Here is a 23,609-nt window from a genome sequence, read left to right as displayed (position 1 = left end):
TCCATAAAAGGATGTTTGTTCTGTGCGGAAATTGCTCTTTTAGACAATACTCTGACAATTTGCTGAAGCGCCCCAGGGGATGTTTGCAAGACGAGTCCGCTGGCATGCCAAAAGTAAACTTCTTCATATTTTCTCGAAGATAGATCACAACAGCGAGCTCAGAAGAACAAGAGGAGTGAATGGCGTTTGCCGCCTCCGTTTTATACATGCAAGCATGGGCTAAAACTGGTATGCAAATACCATTCTCACAATTTCATGGAAATTTTAATGCTGTTTAACACACAAGTCAGACCAGATTGGATCTGGTCCAATCTGGTCCAAGAAATAAATACCTACAATATAAATATATAGATAAGATAAAATAAAATGAAAAAAAAAGATAAAAATAAATTAGATAAAAATAAATAAACAAACAAATAAATAAATATACATTTACACATAAATACATATAAAAATATACATATACAAAAATATATATGTATTTATTTTTATATGTATATATTGTAATATAAATACATATAAATACGAAAATATATACATATACATATGCATGTGCATTTCTAAATATAAAAATATATACATAATAAAAAATAGGCTACATATAAATATATAAACATACTTATAAAAATAAATAATGTAAATATATGCATAGACATGTAAAAATAAATACATATAAAATATAAATATATATATAAATTTAAAAATATACAAAATGAATATAAATATATACATAAGAAAATAAATACATATACAAATAAATACTTACATATTTAAATTAAATACATAAATATACATATAAAAATAAATAATATTAATATATACACACACACATATATATATATATATATATATATATATATATATATATATATATATATATATATATATATATATATATATATATATATATATATATAAATGAAAAACATGCGTGTGTATTTGTATGTGTGTGTATTTGTACATATAAAAATAAATGCAAAAAGAAATTAGACTCAATATTATTAACAAATACATGCACAGTTATCTGTGAACTGGATGCATGTTACAAATGTATTTTACTATCCATGAACAAATGTCTTTAGATTTGAATATGTGAAATTCAGAATTTGAATGAACGTGTATCGATTTGTACAAATGTACAAATACACATGTTTTATTGTGTATTCAAATATCATAATTTGCGCGTGCAAAAAGGGAGATGTGCATTTGTGGATCAGGTGACACGGGTGCATTAATCCCGTTCTGTTCATTTGTATATTGAGACTTTCATTTCGCTGTTTAAAGCATTTTACGAGCCAAACACAAACAACCACCAATGAACGAACCAAAAAGATGTCTTTGATTTTGTGTCTGCGAATTTTAATATTTACGTGAATGTGCATCGATTTGTACAAACAGAGACATATTTGTGAATTCAGTTGGCATATTTCGTATCATTATTTCACAATCTGTGCACGCAAAAAAGAGGATGCGCACCCGTGGATCAGGCGACGCGCGTGCATTAATCCTGTTCTGTTCATACGAGTTTTGAGACTTAAGTTGCATGGTTTGCATTGAAAGATCCACGAGCACAGATGTGCTATGAAAAGAGTCAACACTAGGTGTCAGTCTAACGGAGTTTCACACATGGCGGTGAATTCTGTTTTCTGTGTTTCCCTTAAGTCTGGTGTTTTTATAGCATTACGTTTATTATCTATATATATTAAATGTTTTAATGGCTTGGCTACTGAGATGTGTTTGTGTGCATGTATGTAATGTATCTTTATTGTCCTTTAATGGTAAGTCAATTATTTTTACAGTATAATTTACTTCATTTTAAAAAGTAATACTTTCATGTATTAAACTATACCATTTATTAAATATTTCATAATTTTCCTATTTTCTATTATTTCTTTTTACCTTATATATATAGCCTACGTGTTTGTTCTACAATTATTGTGTTACATGCATACAAAATAATATGCCCCAGCCTGTTTATATATAAATAACACTTCACATCATGGGTGTGTGCTATATTTGTGTATTTGTTAAGAATGTCCACATAATAATTATTAAAACAATTTTATTAAAACAGGTTATAATAATACCACAATAGAAAACTGGGGAAATTATGAAATATTTAATAAACTGTGTTATAGAACACATTAAATTATTGTGGTTTTTTTTTTAGTATAAACCATTTAAATCTTTAGTCTTTATAAATATATAAAAACATACCGTGATAAAAAAGCTACACTAAAGGGAAGGGAACAGACTTTGACAGAACACCTGAAATCAGTTGCTTTGCTTAGGACCTACTAATTAACGCAATCCTGTATTACCGCACTGACAAGCCAACCGCATGAATGCAACCACGGCGCTTTTTACAGTAAATTAATGAAACTAGCTATGACCTTCTTGTTTTTCACATCATACATGTATAATGAAGGCCAAATAAATTGGTAAGAGGTCATTTCGTTAAATCACAGGCTACAGCCAGGGCTGGATTGTCAATATTGGGCGAGTGCCCCAGGCAATAGGGGGGCACCAAGGTCTCCAGACTGCGGCCAAAATGTTTTTACAAGTACTCGAGCATGTGCGGGCACTACGGAATGCACGATCGGGTTTTAACCGCTCAATTGCATGACGCGTAATCGCGTATATCGTTTTATGTCACCATGCGCTCGGTTGATTTTACAGATGGATCTACGCAGCCCTGGTAAAGTTAACACATCGCACTCAGAACCGCGCCGGTTAAACATTACAGCGATGAGAGATAAAGAGAGCCAGACAACTTTTAGCCTACATTAACACTAAAAACATTATAGACGAGAATAAAGGTCTACATCAGTGCCCAAGGAAAACTAGATAAAAGATGAGAAACGTGTAAAGGATACAAGCATGTAAACTGCTGCCCTGCCACTCATCTCATTAAAGTATGCTATCTAGATATAACTTATTGTAGCCAATATGTAGCCTATCTTATGCCTATAGTTAAGGTGGTTGTATGAATCTTTGATTCATAACTTCCTATTCTGAAAGTTTAATTAATTGTGCATAATGATGACATGTGCAGCAACTGCATAGTTAAGTCTATTTAGTATTTTTCAGTAATGCAGTTATTTTGGGAAAATGTCAAAATATTGCATTGCAGGCTTATTTAAGGTGTGCCCTAAATTTTCTGCTAGCGCTCCTAAAATTTTCAGTCAGGGGCTACATTGCTCCTAATAACAAAAACGTTAGTCTGGAGCCCTGAATGACTAGTTTATAATAATAAATAAATAAATAAAATATATTGGCGGGGGCACTTCACTGTGTTAATCCGGGCCTGGCTACAGTGAATGCGTGAGAAAGTGAGATAATAGAATGATAGCGTCGTCTGCAGATTGTCTGCAGATTGTCTGCAGATGCAGTATTAAAGATTAAAATAACTTTAACTGATCAACACAAATATAAAATGCCATAATATAATTGACGTTTTTTACCAGCATTTAAACCTTTATAGTTTTTTCTTTGTGTATCTGCAGCATCCGCCCGTGGATGAGGAAGCTGCAGCCAATGTCGTTGGCTTTTTTCTTTATAGTGAACTGACTGAACACTTGACTCTTACCTGGGCATTTCATACTTTATAGATACACATTAATTTATCTAATCAACCTATTATCATCAAATGGGTATGAATAGCAATCAGTGTGATTATCGTGCAATACATAGCCTACGCCAAATTCCAATTTTGCGTGCATATGCTAGTCCTTCCCGTTCACTTAAATGGCGCATCGTTTGGTGTCGTTGTTTTTTTGTCTGTTTTTTAAACCATTGCCGATTGGGTTTGGTTATCATTTTATTTTACAAAAACTTACTCTAACCCCAAACCCAAGAGACAATGGTAAAAAAACAAATGAGAAACCAATTATTAAAAAACACGAATAGATGAGCCATAAGGGAACAGAAAGAACTTGCGTAACATATTCACTCAAAATTGTAATTTTATGTAGCCTATGTATTGCACGATAATCAAACTGCGTGTTGTTTGTACGCATTTCATGAGAATACTAATATATTATTGAAAATGGCCTAATTTAATATGCAGTGCTTGTGTATTGCATTCGTTTTGTACAGTTACAGCGCAGTGTTCTGTATTTACCGATGCTCTGAAAATTTGCACTTAACAAGCCTAAACCATGTTCTTTAATTTATTTATGTATTTTTGTTTAAATGTAGCTGTAGTATAGCTTGTGTTGATGATGTTTCTTCTCATAAGGGTTAAGGCATAGCACCCAACTTCTAGTGTACCTCGTTGTTCTGGATTTAAATTATATTTTTAGTAAATAAAGGCCGTAAAATTGCATACAGCGCCACGCAAAATCACCGCAAGGGAAAGTCCGACACCGCTACAAAACTAGTTCAGTGACATTATTTGTAATTTAATCAGTAATTTGATTTAGGAGCTTAATAAAAAACGTTACCGTGTGTTTAATGTACTGTCACTAAGATCAGGATCCTTAAGTATTACTGCCTTTCCTGATCTGGGTGACAGTAGCCTACATTAAATTTTTATTAGATTATACTAATCCAATAAACAGTCGGGATATATAAATCCAAGTAAAGATAGGCAAAGAAACGCTCAGCAACGTTCACCATGGCAAAGCAAGACTTCGCACCGAACAGGTTTGGTGAGATCTAAATGAAGATCTAAATGAAATAAATAAAGTCCACCAAATGAAGAACAGGCGACGCGTGCAATCAGTCTCAGGTACGGGCCGATGGGAAATTTAGTAAATGTTAATATTCGGGCGAGTAATCCCTCTGACGACCCAAAGACGAAGCCTGAGGAGCGCTTTTAACAACAGGCAACAGACTTTTTACAATTTATATCATACTAATTATGTACATTTATAAATCATGTTTTCGTTCATAACTTATGAATCGATCAGCAGTTCAGCACTTCAAAGTCTGTATAAGTACTTTGTTAATACAATATTCTATAAGTGCTTAAATATAGGCTATTATTCACATAACCTTAAATAACGTATAATCTGATCTAGGATCTTAATTAAATTTAGACTCCTATATCAGATTACACATTGTTTGGCGTTGGGGATACCAGCATAGGTCCCAAGCAAAGCAACTGATTTCAGGTGTTCTGTCAAAGTCTGTTCCCTTCCCTTTAGTGTAGCGTTTTTATCACGGTATGTTTTTATATATTTATAAAGACTAAAGATTTGAATGGTTTATACAAAAAAAATAATAATAATTTAACGTTTTCTATAATACAGTTTATTAAATATTTCATAATTTCCCCAGTTTTCTATTTTGGTATTTTTTATAACCTGTTTTAATAAAATTGTTTAATAATTATTATGTGGACATTCTTAATAAATATAGCACAAACCCATGATGTGAAGTGTTATTTATATATAAACAGGCTGGGGAATATTAATTTGTATGCATGTAGCACAATAATTGTAGAACAAACACGTAGGCTATATATAAGGTAAAAATAAATAATAGAAAATATGAAAATTATGAAATATTTAATAAATGGTATAGTTTAATACATGAAAGTATTACTTTTTAAAATGAAGTGAATTATACTGTAAAAATAATTGACTTTCCATTAAAGGACAATAAAGATACATTACATACATGCACACAAACACATCTCAGTAGCCAAGCCATTAAAACATTTAATATATATAGATAATAAACGTAATGCTATAAAAACACCAGACTAAAGGGAAACACAGAAAACAGAATTCAGCGCCATGTGTGAAACTCCGTTAGACTGACACCTAGTGTTGACTCTTTTCATAGCACATCTGTGCTCGTGGATCTTTCAATGCAAACCATGCAACTTAAGTCTCAAAACTCGTATGAACAGAACAGGATTAATGCACGCGCGTCGCCTGGTCCACAGGTGCACATCCTCTTTTTTGCGTGCACAAATTGTGAAATAATGATACGAAATATGCCAACTGAATTCACAAATATGTCTCTGTTTGTACAAATCGATGCACATTCACGTAAATATTAAAATTCGCAGACACAAAATCAAAGACATCTTTTCGGTTCGTTCGTTGATAGTTGTTTGTGTTTGGCTCATAAAATGCTTTAAACAGCGAAATGAAAGTCTCAATATACAAATGAACAGAACGGGATTAATGCACGCGTGTCATCTGATCCACAAATGCACATCTCCCTTTTTGCACGCGCAAATTATGATATTTGAATACACAATAAAACATGTGTATTTGTACATTTGTACAAATCGATACACGTTCATTCAAATTCTGAATTTCACATATTCAAATCTAAAGACATTTGTTCGTGGATAGTAAATACATTTGTAACATGCATCCAGTTCACAGATAAATGTGCATGTATTTGTTAATAATATTGAGTCTAATTTCTTTCCATACTATTTGTATGTGTGTGTTTTTGTATGCGTGTGTTTTTGTATGTGTGTGTTTGTATGTGTCTGTTTTTGTATGCGTGTGTTTTTGTATGTGTGTGTGTGTGTGTGTGTGTGTGTGTGTGTGTGTGTGTGTGTGTGTGTGTGTGTGTGTGTGTGTGTTTGTATGTGTGTGTTTTTGTATGCGTGTGTATTTGTTTGTGTGTGTATTTGTATGCGTATGTATTTGTATTTGTGTGTATTTGTATGCGTGTGTTTTTGTATGTGTGTTTGTATGTGTGTGTGTTTTTGTATGCGTGTGTTTTTGTATGCGTGTGTTTTTGTATGCGTGTGTTTTTGCATGCGTGTGTATCTGTATGCATGTGTATCTGTATGTGTGTACAAATACACACGCATACAAATAAACACGCATACAAAAACAAATGCATACACAAACACACGCATACAAATACACACGTATACAGATACACACATATACAGATACACATGCATACAGATACACACGCATGCAAAAACACACGCATACAAAAACACGCGCATACAAAAACACACGCATACAAAAACACACGCATACAAAAACACACGCATACAAAAACACACGCATACAAATACACACGCATACAAATACACACGCATACAAACACACACACACACACACACACACACACATACAAAAACACACGTATACAAAAACAGACACATACAAACACACATACAAAAACACACGCATACAAAAACACACACACATACAAATACACACGCATACAAAAACACACACATACAAAAACACACGCATACAAATACACACGCATACAAATACACACACATACAAAAACACACGCATACAAATACACACGCATACAAATACACAAGCATAGAAATACACACGCATACAAATACACACGCAAACAAATACACACGCATACAAAAACACACGCATACAAACACACACATACAAAAACACACGCATACAAAAACACGTATACAAAAACAAATGCATACACAAACACACGCATAGAAATACACACGCATACAGATACACACGCATACAAAAATACACACGCATACAAAAACACATGCATACAGAAACACACGCAATTTTACACACACACACACACACACACACACACACACACACACACACACACACACACACACACACACACACACACACACACACACACACACACACACACACACACATATATATAATTAAAAATAAAAACATATAATAATAAATACATACAAATATATACGTATAAAAATAAATACATATGAATATAAATATATAATACACACATATACATTCAAAAATAAGTACATATAAATATATAAATACACATAAAAACAAATACATAAAAATATATACATACAGAAATGTAATAACATATAATAAATATATACAAATACAAATAAATATTATACATATAAAAATAAATACATGTAAATATATACATATAAAAACAAATATATATGAATATAAATATAAATATATAATATATACATATAAATATACAAATAAGTACATATAAAATAAATGTACCTATCAATATAAAAATTAATACATTCAAATATAAATATATACATAAACATATAAATACATATACATATAAACATATAAAAATAAATAATATAAATATACACATATAAAAATAAAAAATAGAAATAAATACATATAAATATAAAAATAAATAATATGCATATACATATAAAAATAAAAACAAAAACATATAAATAAGGAATAAATAAATGTACATACATATAACTACATACACATATAAATACATAAACATGTACATATGACAAAAATATAATAAATATCTGCATATGCGTGTATATGAGTTTTTGTATGCGTGTGTATTTGTATGTGTGTGTATTTGTACATATAAAAATAAATGCATAAAAATATAAATATATACATAAACATATAAATATATACATAAACATATAAATACATATAAATATATACCTATAAAATAAATAATATAAATATACACATATAAAAATAAAAATATAAATAAATACATAAAAAAAAAAAAAAAATATATATATATATATATATATATATATATATATATATATATATATATATAAACATATAAATAAGGAATAAATTAATGTACATACATAAAAAACATACACATATAAATACCTAAACATGTACATATGAAAACAATTATAATAAATATATGCACAATTAAAAATAAATACATATAATAATAAATACAAATAAATATATACGTATAAAATATATACATGTGAATAAAAATATATAATACACACATATACATGCAAAAATAAGTACATATAAATATATAAATACACATACAAAACAAATACATAAAAACATATGCATACAGAAATAAATATAATAACAAATAATAAATATATACATATACAAATACAAATAAATAATATAAATATATACATATAAAAATAAATACATGTAAATATATACATATAAAAACAAATGCATATGAATATAAATATATAATATATACATATAAATATACAAATAAGTGCATATAAAATAAATGTACATATGAATATAAAAATTAATACATATAAATATAAACATGTAAACATAAATATATAAAATATAAATAAATACATATAAATATAAAAATAAACAATATGAATATAAATATATACATAAGAAATAAAATACATAAATATACATGTAAAAAAAAATAATATTAATATATGCATATACATATAAAACATATAAATAAAGAATAAATAAATGTACATACATATAAATACATACACATATAAATACATAAACATGTACATATAAAAATATAATAAATATATACACATGTACGTGTATATGAGTTTTTGTATGCGTGTGTATTTGTACATATAAAGATAAATGCATTAAAATATAAATAAATACATATAAATATATACATATAACAATAAATAATGCAAATATAAACATATACAAATAAAAAACTATAAATAAATATTCATAAATATAAAAAAATATGAAAATTAATATATATATATATATATATATATATATATATATATATATATATATATATATATATATATATATATATATATATATATATATATATATATATATATATATATATATATATATATATATATGTATATATTTATATATATACATATAAATATATACATAAACATGTAAATACATATAATATAAAATAAATAATATAAATATAAATATACGCATATACAAATAAAAAATATGAATAAATACATATAAATAAATAAATAATATTAATATATGCATATAAATACAAAAAACATATAAGGAATAAAGAAATGTACATACATATAAATACATACACATATAAATACATAAACATGTACATATGAAACAAATATAATAAATATATGCATGTGCATATATGAGTTTTTGTATGCGTGTGTATTTGTATGTGTGTGTATTTGTACATATAAAAATAAATGCATAAAAATATAAATAAATACATATAAATATATACATATAACAATAAATAATGCAAATATAAACATATAAAAATAAAAAAACTATAAATAAATATTCATAAATATAAAAATATGAAAATTAATATATACATATGAAAATAAATACATATACAAATAAAAACATATACACCTGCATACAAAAACACACGCATACAAATACACATCCATACAAAAACACATGCATACAGATACACATGCATACAGATACACATGCATACAGATACACATGCATACAAAACACACGCATACAAATACACACACATACAAAAACACATGCATACAAATACACATGCATACAAAAACACACGCATACAAAAACACACACATACAAACACACACGCATACAAATACACACGCATACAAAAACACACACATACAAACACACACATACAAGAACACACGCATACAAAAACACACACATACAAACACACACATACAAGAACACACGCATACAAAAACACACACATACAAACACACACATACAAAAACACACGCATACAAAAACACACGCATACAAATACACACGCATACAAAAACACACATACAAATACACACGCATACAAATACACACGCATACAAATACACAAGCATAGAAATACACACGCATACAAATACACACGCAAACAAATACACACGCATACAAAAACACACGCATACAAACACACACATACAAAAACACACGCATACAAAAACACGTATACAAAAACAAATGCATACACAAACACACGCATAGAAATACACACGCATACAAAAACACACGCATACAAATACACGCATACAAATACACACACGCATAAAAACACACGCATACAAATACACACGCATACAAATACACACGCATACAAATACACACGCATACAAATACACACGCATACAAATACTCACGCAAACAAATACACATGCATACAAAAACACACGCATACAAAACACACACACACATACAAACACACGCATACAAAAACACACATACAAAAACACACGCATACAAAAACACACGCATACAAATACACACGCATACAAAAACACACATACAAATACACACGCATACAAATACACACGCATACAAATACACACGCATACAAATACACACGCATACAAATACACACGCAAACAAATACACACGCATACAAAAACACACACATACAAAAACACACACACATACAAAAACACACACACATACAAAAACACACACACACACACACACACACACACACACACACACACACACACACACACACACACACACACACACATATATATAATTAAAAATAAAAACATATAATAATAAATACATACAAATATATACGTATAAAAATAAATACATATGAATATAAATATATAATACACACATATACATTCAAAAATAAGTACATATAAATATATAAATACACATAAAAACAAATACATAAAAATATATACATACAGAAATGTAATAACATATAATAAATATATACAAATACAAATAAATATTATACATATAAAAATAAATACATGTAAATATATACATATAAAAACAAATATATATGAATATAAATATAAATATATAATATATACATATAAATATACAAATAAGTACATATAAAATAAATGTACCTATCAATATAAAAATTAATACATTCAAATATAAATATATACATAAACATATAAATACATATACATATAAACATATAAAAATAAATAATATAAATATACACATATAAAAATAAAAAATAGAAATAAATACATATAAATATAAAAATAAATAATATGCATATACATATAAAAATAAAAACAAAAACATATAAATAAGGAATAAATAAATGTACATACATATAACTACATACACATATAAATACATAAACATGTACATATGACAAAAATATAATAAATATCTGCATATGCGTGTATATGAGTTTTTGTATGCGTGTGTATTTGTATGTGTGTGTATTTGTACATATAAAAATAAATGCATAAAAATATAAATATATACATAAACATATAAATATATACATAAACATATAAATACATATAAATATATACCTATAAAATAAATAATATAAATATACACATATAAAAATAAAAATATAAATAAATACATAAAAAAAAAAAAAAATATATATATATATATATATATATATATATATATATATATATATATATATATATATATATATATATATATATATATATATATATATATATAAACATATAAATAAGGAATAAATTAATGTACATACATAAAAAACATACACATATAAATACCTAAACATGTACATATGAAAACAATTATAATAAATATATGCACAATTAAAAATAAATACATATAATAATAAATACAAATAAATATATACGTATAAAATATATACATGTGAATAAAAATATATAATACACACATATACATGCAAAAATAAGTACATATAAATATATAAATACACATACAAAACAAATACATAAAAACATATGCATACAGAAATAAATATAATAACAAATAATAAATATATACATATACAAATACAAATAAATAATATAAATATATACATATAAAAATAAATACATGTAAATATATACATATAAAAACAAATGCATATGAATATAAATATATAATATATACATATAAATATACAAATAAGTGCATATAAAATAAATGTACATATGAATATTAAAATTAATACATATAAATATAAACATGTAAACATAAATATATAAAATATAAATAAATACATATAAATATAAAAATAAACAATATGAATATAAATATATACATAAGAAATAAAATACATAAATATACATGTAAAAATAAATAATATTAATATATGCATATACATATAAAACATATAAATAAAGAATAAATAAATGTACATACATATAAATACATACACATATAAATACATAAACATGTACATATAAAAATATAATAAATATATACACATGTACGTGTATATGAGTTTTTGTATGCGTGTGTATTTGTACATATAAAGATAAATGCATTAAAATATAAATAAATACATATAAATATATACATATAACAATAAATAATGCAAATATAAACATATACAAATAAAAAACTATAAATAAATATTCATAAATATAAATATATGTATATATGTATATATTTATATAAATACATATAAATATATACATAAACATGTAAATACATATAATATAAAATAAATAATATAAATATAAATATACGCATATACAAATAAAAAATATGAATAAATACATATAAATAAATAAATAATATTAATATATGCATATAAATACAAAAAACATATAAGGAATAAAGAAATGTACATACATATAAATACATACACATATAAATACATAAACATGTACATATGAAACAAATATAATAAATATATGCATGTGCATATATGAGTTTTTGTATGCGTGTGTATTTGTATGTGTGTGTATTTGTACATATAAAAATAAATGCATAAAAATATAAATAAATACATATAAATATATACATATAACAATAAATAATGCAAATATAAACATATAAAAATAAAAAAACTATAAATAAATATTCATAAATATAAAAATATGAAAATTAATATATACATATGAAAATAAATACATATACAAATAAAAACATATACACCTGCATACAAAAACACACGCATACAAATACACATCCATACAAAAACACATGCATACAGATACACATGCATACAGATACACATGCATACAGATACACATGCATACAAAACACACGCATACAAATACACACACATACAAAAACACATGCATACAAATACACATGCATACAAAAACACACGCATACAAAAACACACACATACAAACACACACGCATACAAATACACACGCATACAAAAACACACACATACAAACACACACATACAAGAACACACGCATACAAAAACACACACATACAAACACACACATACAAGAACACACGCATACAAAAACACACACATACAAACACACACATACAAAAACACACGCATACAAAAACACACGCATACAAATACACACGCATACAAAAACACACATACAAATACACACGCATACAAATACACACGCATACAAATACATATGCATACAAATACACACGCATACAAATACTCACGCAAACAAATACACACGCATACAAAAACACACATACAAAAACACACGCATACCAATACACCACATACAAATACACACGCATACAAATACACACGCAAACAAATACACACGCATACAAAAACACACGCATACAAAAACACACGCATACAAATACACGCATACAAATACACACACGCATAAAAACACACGCATACAAATACACACGCATACAAATACACACGCATACAAATACACACGCATACAAATACACACGCATACAAATACTCACGCAAACAAATACACATGCATACAAAAACACACGCATACAAAACACACACACACATACAAACACACGCATACAAAAACACACATACAAAAACACACGCATACAAAAACACATGCATACAAATACACACGCATACAAAAACACACATACAAAAACACACGCATACAAAAACACACGCATACAAAAACACACACATACAAATACACACGCATACAAATACACACGCAAACAAATACACACGCATACAAAAACACACACATACAAAAACACACACACATACAAAAACACACACACATACAAAAACACACACATACAAAAACACACACATACAAAAACACACGCATACAAAACACACGCATACAAATACACACGCATACAAAAACACACATACAAAAACACACACACAAAAACACACACATACAAAAACACACATACAAACACACACATACAAAAACACACACCCATACAAAAACACACGCATACAAAACACACGCATACAAATACACACGCATACAAAAACACACGCATACAAATACACACGCATACAAATACACACGCATACAAATACACACGCAAACAAATACACATGCATACAAAAACACACACATACAAACACACACACACGCATACAAAAACACACACATACAAACACACACATACAAAAACACACACATACAAAAACACACACATACAAAAACACACACATACAAAAACACAAGCATACAAAAACACACATACAAAAACACACGCATACCAATACACACGCATACAAATACACACGCATACAAATACACACGCAAACAAATACACACATGCATAAAAACACATGCATAAAAAAACACACGCATACAAAAACACACGCATACAAAACACACACACACATACAAACACACGCATACAAAAACACCCATACAAAAACACACGCATACAAAACACACGCATACAAATACACACGCATACAAAAACACACATACAAAAACACACATACAAAAACACACGCATACAAATACACACGCATACAAATACACACGCATACAAATACACACGCAAACAAATACACACGCAAACAAATACACACGCATACAAAAACACACACACATACAAAAACACACACACATACAAACACACACATACATACAAACACACACATACAAAAACACACATACAAAAACACACGCATACAAAACACACGCATACAAATACACACGCATACAAAAACACACATACAAAAACACACATACAAAAACACACACATACAAAAACACACATACAAACACACACATACAAAAACACACGCATACAAATACACACGCAAACAAATACACATGCATACAAAAACACACACATACAAACACACACACACGCATACAAAAACACACACATACAAACACACACATACAAAAACACACACATACAAAAACACACGCATACAAAAACACACATACAAAAACACTCGCATACCAATACACACGCATACAAATACACACGCATACAAATACACACGCAAACAAATACACACATGCATAAAAACACACGCATACAAATACACACGCATACAAAAACACACGCACAAAAACACACGCATAAAAAAAAACACGCAGAAAAATACACACACATAAAAAAACACATGCAAACAAAAACACACGCATACAAAAACACACACACATACAAACACACACACACATACAAACACGCATACAAAAACACACACATACAAACACACACATACAAAAACACACGCATACAAATACACATGGATACAAATACACACGCATACAAATACACATGCATACAAATACACATGCATACAAATACACACGCAAACAAATACACACGCATACAAATACACACGCAAACAAATACACACGCATACAAAAACACACACATACAAACACACACATACAAAAACACACACACATACAAACACACACATACAAACACACACATACAAAAACACATGCATAAAAATACACACGCATACAAAAACACACATACAAAAACACACACATACAAATACACACGCATACAAATACACACGCATACAAATACACACGGATACAAAAACACACGCATACAAAAACACACGCATACAAATACACGCATACAAATATAAACGCATACAAAAACACACACATACAAACACACGCATACAAAAACACACGCAAACAAAAACACACACATACAAAAACAAATGCATACAAAAAACACATGCATACAAATACACACGCATACAAATACACATGCATACAAATACACACCCATACAAAAACACACGCATACAAAAACACACGCATACAAATACACACGCATACAAAAACACATGCTTACAAAAACAAACGCATACACAAACACGTGCATACAAAAACACATACACACGCATACAAATACACACCCATACAAAAACACATACACACACATACAGATACACATGCAATATACAATTAAAAATAAATACATATAATAATAAATACATATAAATATATACGTATAAAAATAAATACATATGAATATAAATATATAATACACACATATACATACAAAAATAAGTACATATAAATATATAAATACACATAAAAACAAATACATAAAAATATATACATACAGAAACAAACAATAATAACATATAATAAATATATACATATACAAATACAAATAAATAATGTAAATATATACATATAAAAATAAATACTTGTAAATATATAAATATAAAATCAAATACATATGAATATAAATATATAATATATACATATAAATATACAAATAAGTACATGTAAAATAAATGAACATATGAATATAAAAATTAATACATTCAAATATAAATATATACATAAACATATAAATACATATACATATAAACATATAAAAATAAATAATATAAATATATACATATAAAAATAAAAAATAGAAATAAATACATATAAATATAAATATAAAAATAAACAATATGAATATAAATATATATAAGAAAATAAATACATATAAATATAAATTTTATATATATATATATATATATATATATATATATATATATATATATATATATATATATATATATATATATATATATATATATATATATATAAATACATATAAAAATAAAAACATATAAATAAAGAATAAATAAATGTACATACATATAAATACATACACATATAAATACATAAACATGTACATATAAAAATATAATAAATATATACACATGTACGTGTATATGAGTTTTTGTATGCGTGTGTATTTGTACATATAAAGATAAATGCATTAAAATATAAATAAATACATATAAATATATACATATAACAATAAATAATGCAAATATAAACATATACAAATAAAAAACTATAAATAAATATTCATAAATATAAATATATGTATATATGTATATATTTATATAAATACATATAAATATATACATAAACATGTAAATACATATAATATAAAATAAATAATATAAATATAAATATACGCATATACAAATAAAAAATATGAATAAATACATATAAATAAATAAATAATATTAATATATGCATATAAATACAAAAAACATATAAGGAATAAAGAAATGTACATACATATAAATACATACACATATAAATACATAAACATGTACATATGAAACAAATATAATAAATATATGCATGTGCATATATGAGTTTTTGTATGCGTGTGTATTTGTATGTGTGTGTATTTGTACATATAAAAATAAATGCATAAAAATATAAATAAATACATATAAATATATACATATAACAATAAATAATGCAAATATAAACATATAAAAATAAAAAAACTATAAATAAATATTCATAAATATAAAAATATGAAAATTAATATATACATATGAAAATAAATACATATACAAATAAAAACATATACACCTGCATACAAAAACACACGCATACAAATACACATCCATACAAAAACACATGCATACAGATACACATGCATACAGATACACATGCATACAGATACACATGCATACAAAACACACGCATACAAACACACACACGCGCATACAAACACACACACGCGCATACAAACACACACGCATACAAACACACACGCATACAAACACACACACGCGCATACAAACACACACGCATACAAACACACACGCATACAAAAACACACACACACACACACACGCATACAAGAACACACGCATACAAAAACACACACATACAAACACACACATACAAGAACACACGCATACAAAAACACACACATACAAACACACACATACAAAAACACACGCATACAAAAACACACGCATACAAATACACACGCATACAAAAACACACATACAAATACACACGCATACAAATACACACGCATACAAATACATATGCATACAAATACACACGCATACAAATACTCACGCAAACAAATACACACGCATACAAAAACACACATACAAAAACACACGCATACCAATACACCACATACAAATACACACGCATACAAATACACACGCAAACAAATACACACGCATACAAAAACACACGCATACAAAAACACACGCATACAAATACACGCATACAAATACACACACGCATAAAAACACACGCATACAAATACACACGCATACAAATACACACGCATACAAATTCACACGCATACAAATACACACGAATACAAATACTCACGCAAACAAATACACAAGCATACAAAAACACACGCATACAAAACACACACACACATACAAACACACGCATACAAAAACACACATACAAAAACACACGCATACAAAAACACACGCATACAAATACACACGCATACAAAAACACACGCACAAAAACACACGCATACAAATACACACGCATACAAATACACACACATACAAATACACAAGCAAACAAATACACACGCATACCAAAACACACACATACCAAAACACACACACATACAAAAACACACACACATACAAAAACACACACATACAAAAACACACACATACAAAAACACACGCATACAAAACACACGCATACAAATACACACGCATACAAAAACACACATACAAAAACACACATACAAAAACACACACATACAAAAACACACATACAAACACACACATACAAAAACACACACATACAAAAACACACGCATACAAAACACACGCATACAAAAACACACATACAAAAACACACGCATACAAATACACACGCATACAAATACACACGCATACAAATACACACGCAAACAAATACACATGCATACAAAAACACACACATACAAACACACACACACGCATACAAAAACACACACATACAAACACACACATACAAAAACACACACATACAAAAACACACACATACAAAAACACACACATACAAAAACACACACATACAAAAACACAAGCATACAAAAACACACATACAAAAACACACGCATACCAATACACACGCATACAAATACACACGCATACAAATACACACGCAAACAAATACACACATGCATAAAAACACATGCATAAAAAAACACACGCATACAAAAACACACGCATACAAAACACACACACACATACAAACACACGCATACAAAAACACACATACAAAAACACACGCATACAAAAACACACGCATACAAATACACACGCATACAAAAACACACATACAAAAACACACGCATACAAATACACACGCATACAAATACACACGCATACAAATACACACGCATACAAATACACACGCAAACAAATACACACGCAAACAAATACACACGCATACAAAAACACACACACATACAAAAACACACACACATACAAACACACACATACAAAAACACACACACATACAAAAACACACATACAAAAACACACGCATACAAAACACACGCATACAAATACACACGCATACAAAAACACACATACAAAAACACACATACAAAAACACACACATACAAAAACACACATACAAACACACACATACAAAAACACACGCATACAAATACACACGCAAACAAATACACATGCATACAAAAACACACACATACAAACACACACACACGCATACAAAAACACACACATACAAACACACACATACAAAAACACACACATACAAAAACACACGCATACAAAAACACACATACAAAAACACTCGCATACCAATACACACGCATACAAATACACACGCATACAAATACACACGCAAACAAATACACACATGCATAAAAACACACGCATACAAATACACACGCATACAAAAACACACGCATACAAAAACACACGCATACAAAAACACACGCATACAAATACACACATGCATAAAAACACACGCATACAAAAACACACGCATACAAAAACACACACACATACAAACACACACACACATACAAACACGCATACAAAAACACACACATACAAACACACACATACAAAAACACACGCATACAAATACACATGGATACAAATACACACGCATACAAATACACATGCATACAAATACACATGCATACAAATACACACGCAAACAAATACACACGCATACAAATACACACGCAAACAAATACACACGCATACAAAAACACACACATACAAACACACACATACAAAAACACACACACATACAAACACACACATACAAACACACACATACAAAAACACATGCATAAAAATACACACGCATACAAAAACACACATACAAAAACACACACATACAAATACACACGCATACAAATACACACGCATACAAATACACACGGATACAAAAACACACGCATACAAAAACACACGCATACAAATACACGCATACAAATATAAACGCATACAAAAACACACACATACAAACACACGCATACAAAAACACACGCAAACAAAAACACACACATACAAAAACAAATGCATACAAAAAACACATGCATACAAATACACACGCATACAAATACACATGCATACAAATACACACCCATACAAAAACACACGCATACAAAAACACACGCATACAAATACACACGCATACAAAAACAAATGCATACACAAACACACTCATACAAATACACGCATACAAAAACACATGCTTACAAAAACAAACGCATACACAAACACGTGCATACAAAAACACATACACACGCATACAAATACACACCCATACAAAAACACATACACACACATACAGATACACATGCAATATACAATTAAAAATAAATACATATAATAATAAATACATATAAATATATACGTATAAAAATAAATACATATGAATATAAATATATAATACACACATATACATACAAAAATAAGTACATATAAATATATAAATACACATAAAAACAAATACATAAAAATATATACATACAGAAACAAACAATAATAACATATAATAAATATATACATATACAAATACAAATAAATAATGTAAATATATACATATAAAAATAAATACTTGTAAATATATAAATATAAAATCAAATACATATGAATATAAATATATAATATATACATATAAATATACAAATAAGTACATGTAAAATAAATGAACATATGAATATAAAAATTAATACATTCAAATATAAATATATACATAAACATATAAATACATATACATATAAACATATAAAAATAAATAATATAAATATATACATATAAAAATAAAAAATAGAAATAAATACATATAAATATAAATATAAAAATAAACAATATGAATATAAATATATATAAGAAAATAAATACATATAAATATAAATTTTATATATATATATATATATATATATATATATATATATATATATATATATATATATATATATATATATATATATATATATATATATATATATATATATATATATATATATATATATATATATATAAATACATATAAAAATAAAAACATATAAATAAGGAATAAATAAATGTACATACATATAACTACATACACATATAATTTATAAATACATAAACATGTACATATGAAAAAAAATATAATAAATATATGCATATGCGTGTATATGAGTTTTTGTATGCGTGTGAATTTGTATGTGTGTGTATTTGTACATATAAAAATAAATGCATAAAATATTAATATATACATATATATATATATATACAATTAAAAATAAATACCTATAATAATAAATACAAATAAATATATACGTATAAAATATATACATGTGAATATAATTATATAATACACACATATACATACAAAAATAAGTACATATAAATATATAAATACACATACAAAACAAATACATAAAAACATATACATACAGAAATAAATATAATAACATATAATAAATATATACATATACAAATAAATAATATAAATATATACATATAAAATATATACATGTAAATATATACATATAATATAATACATAAATATACATATAAACATAAATAATATTAATATATAATAATAATAATAATACATAAGTCTTATATAGCGCTTTTCAAAGGACAAAAAGACGCTTTACAAAATAAAACAAACAAACAAAAAATTGAGAGTGCTAATTAAGATTATATTCCATATAAAACAGGTGGGCTTTTAACAGTTTTTTGTAGGTGGTCAGTGAGTCTGAGTTTCTGATGTGGATAGGGAGTGAGTTTCAAAGGGTAGGGGGGCAGCAATGGCGAAGGCTATGTCCCCCGAAGTTCTGTGTTTTGATTTGGTGATAGGTTTGAGAAGGTTTAAATCGGCAGAGCGGAGACTTCGGAGAGGTCGGTGATGCTGTAAGAGGTCTTTGAGGTATGGAGGGGCTAAGTTATTGAGGGCTTTGTAGGTGATGAGTAGAACTTTGTAGTGAATGCGCTGTTGTACAGGGAGCCAGTGAAGCTGTTGGAGGACAGGGGTGATGTGGTCTCTGGAGCGGGTGTGGGTGAGGAGATGGGCAGCAGAGTTTTGAACATATTGCAGCTTTTGTAAATCGGTGGAAGGGAGACCATATAGGAGGCTATTGCAATAGACGAGTCTTGATGTAATAAATGCTTGGATGAGGGTTTCAGCAGCAGATGTGGAGAGAGTGGGCCGTAGACGAGCAATGTTTCGCAGGTGGAAAAAGGCAGTTTTGGTGATGTGACGGATATGAGGCTTAAATGTGAGTGTGGGGTCAAAAATGAAACCAAGATTTCGGGTCTGGAGAGAGGTGGTAACTGTATGGCCGTCGACAGATAGAGTGAAATCTTGGGAGGAGAGAAGGTGTGATTTGGGATCAATGATTATGATTTCTAATTTATTGCAGTTGAGTTTAAGCAAGTTGGCATTCATCCAGGATTTTATTGCAGACAGGCAGTTTGTGATGGTTGATACTGTAGCAGGAGTGATGGATCTGGTGCTTAACAGTTTTTTGTAGGTGGTCAGTGAGTCCGAGTTTCTGATGTGGATAGGGAGTGAGTTCCAAAGGGTAGGGGGGCAGCAATGGCGAAGACTCGGTCCCCCAAAGTTCTGTGTTTTGATTTGGTGA

Source organism: Misgurnus anguillicaudatus, chromosome 8 (genome assembly GCF_027580225.2).
Source record: "Misgurnus anguillicaudatus chromosome 8, ASM2758022v2, whole genome shotgun sequence".
Classification (NCBI taxonomy): domain Eukaryota; kingdom Metazoa; phylum Chordata; class Actinopteri; order Cypriniformes; family Cobitidae; genus Misgurnus; species Misgurnus anguillicaudatus.
The sequence above is the reverse complement of the archived record's forward strand: the minus strand, read 5'-3'. Positions refer to the sequence as shown.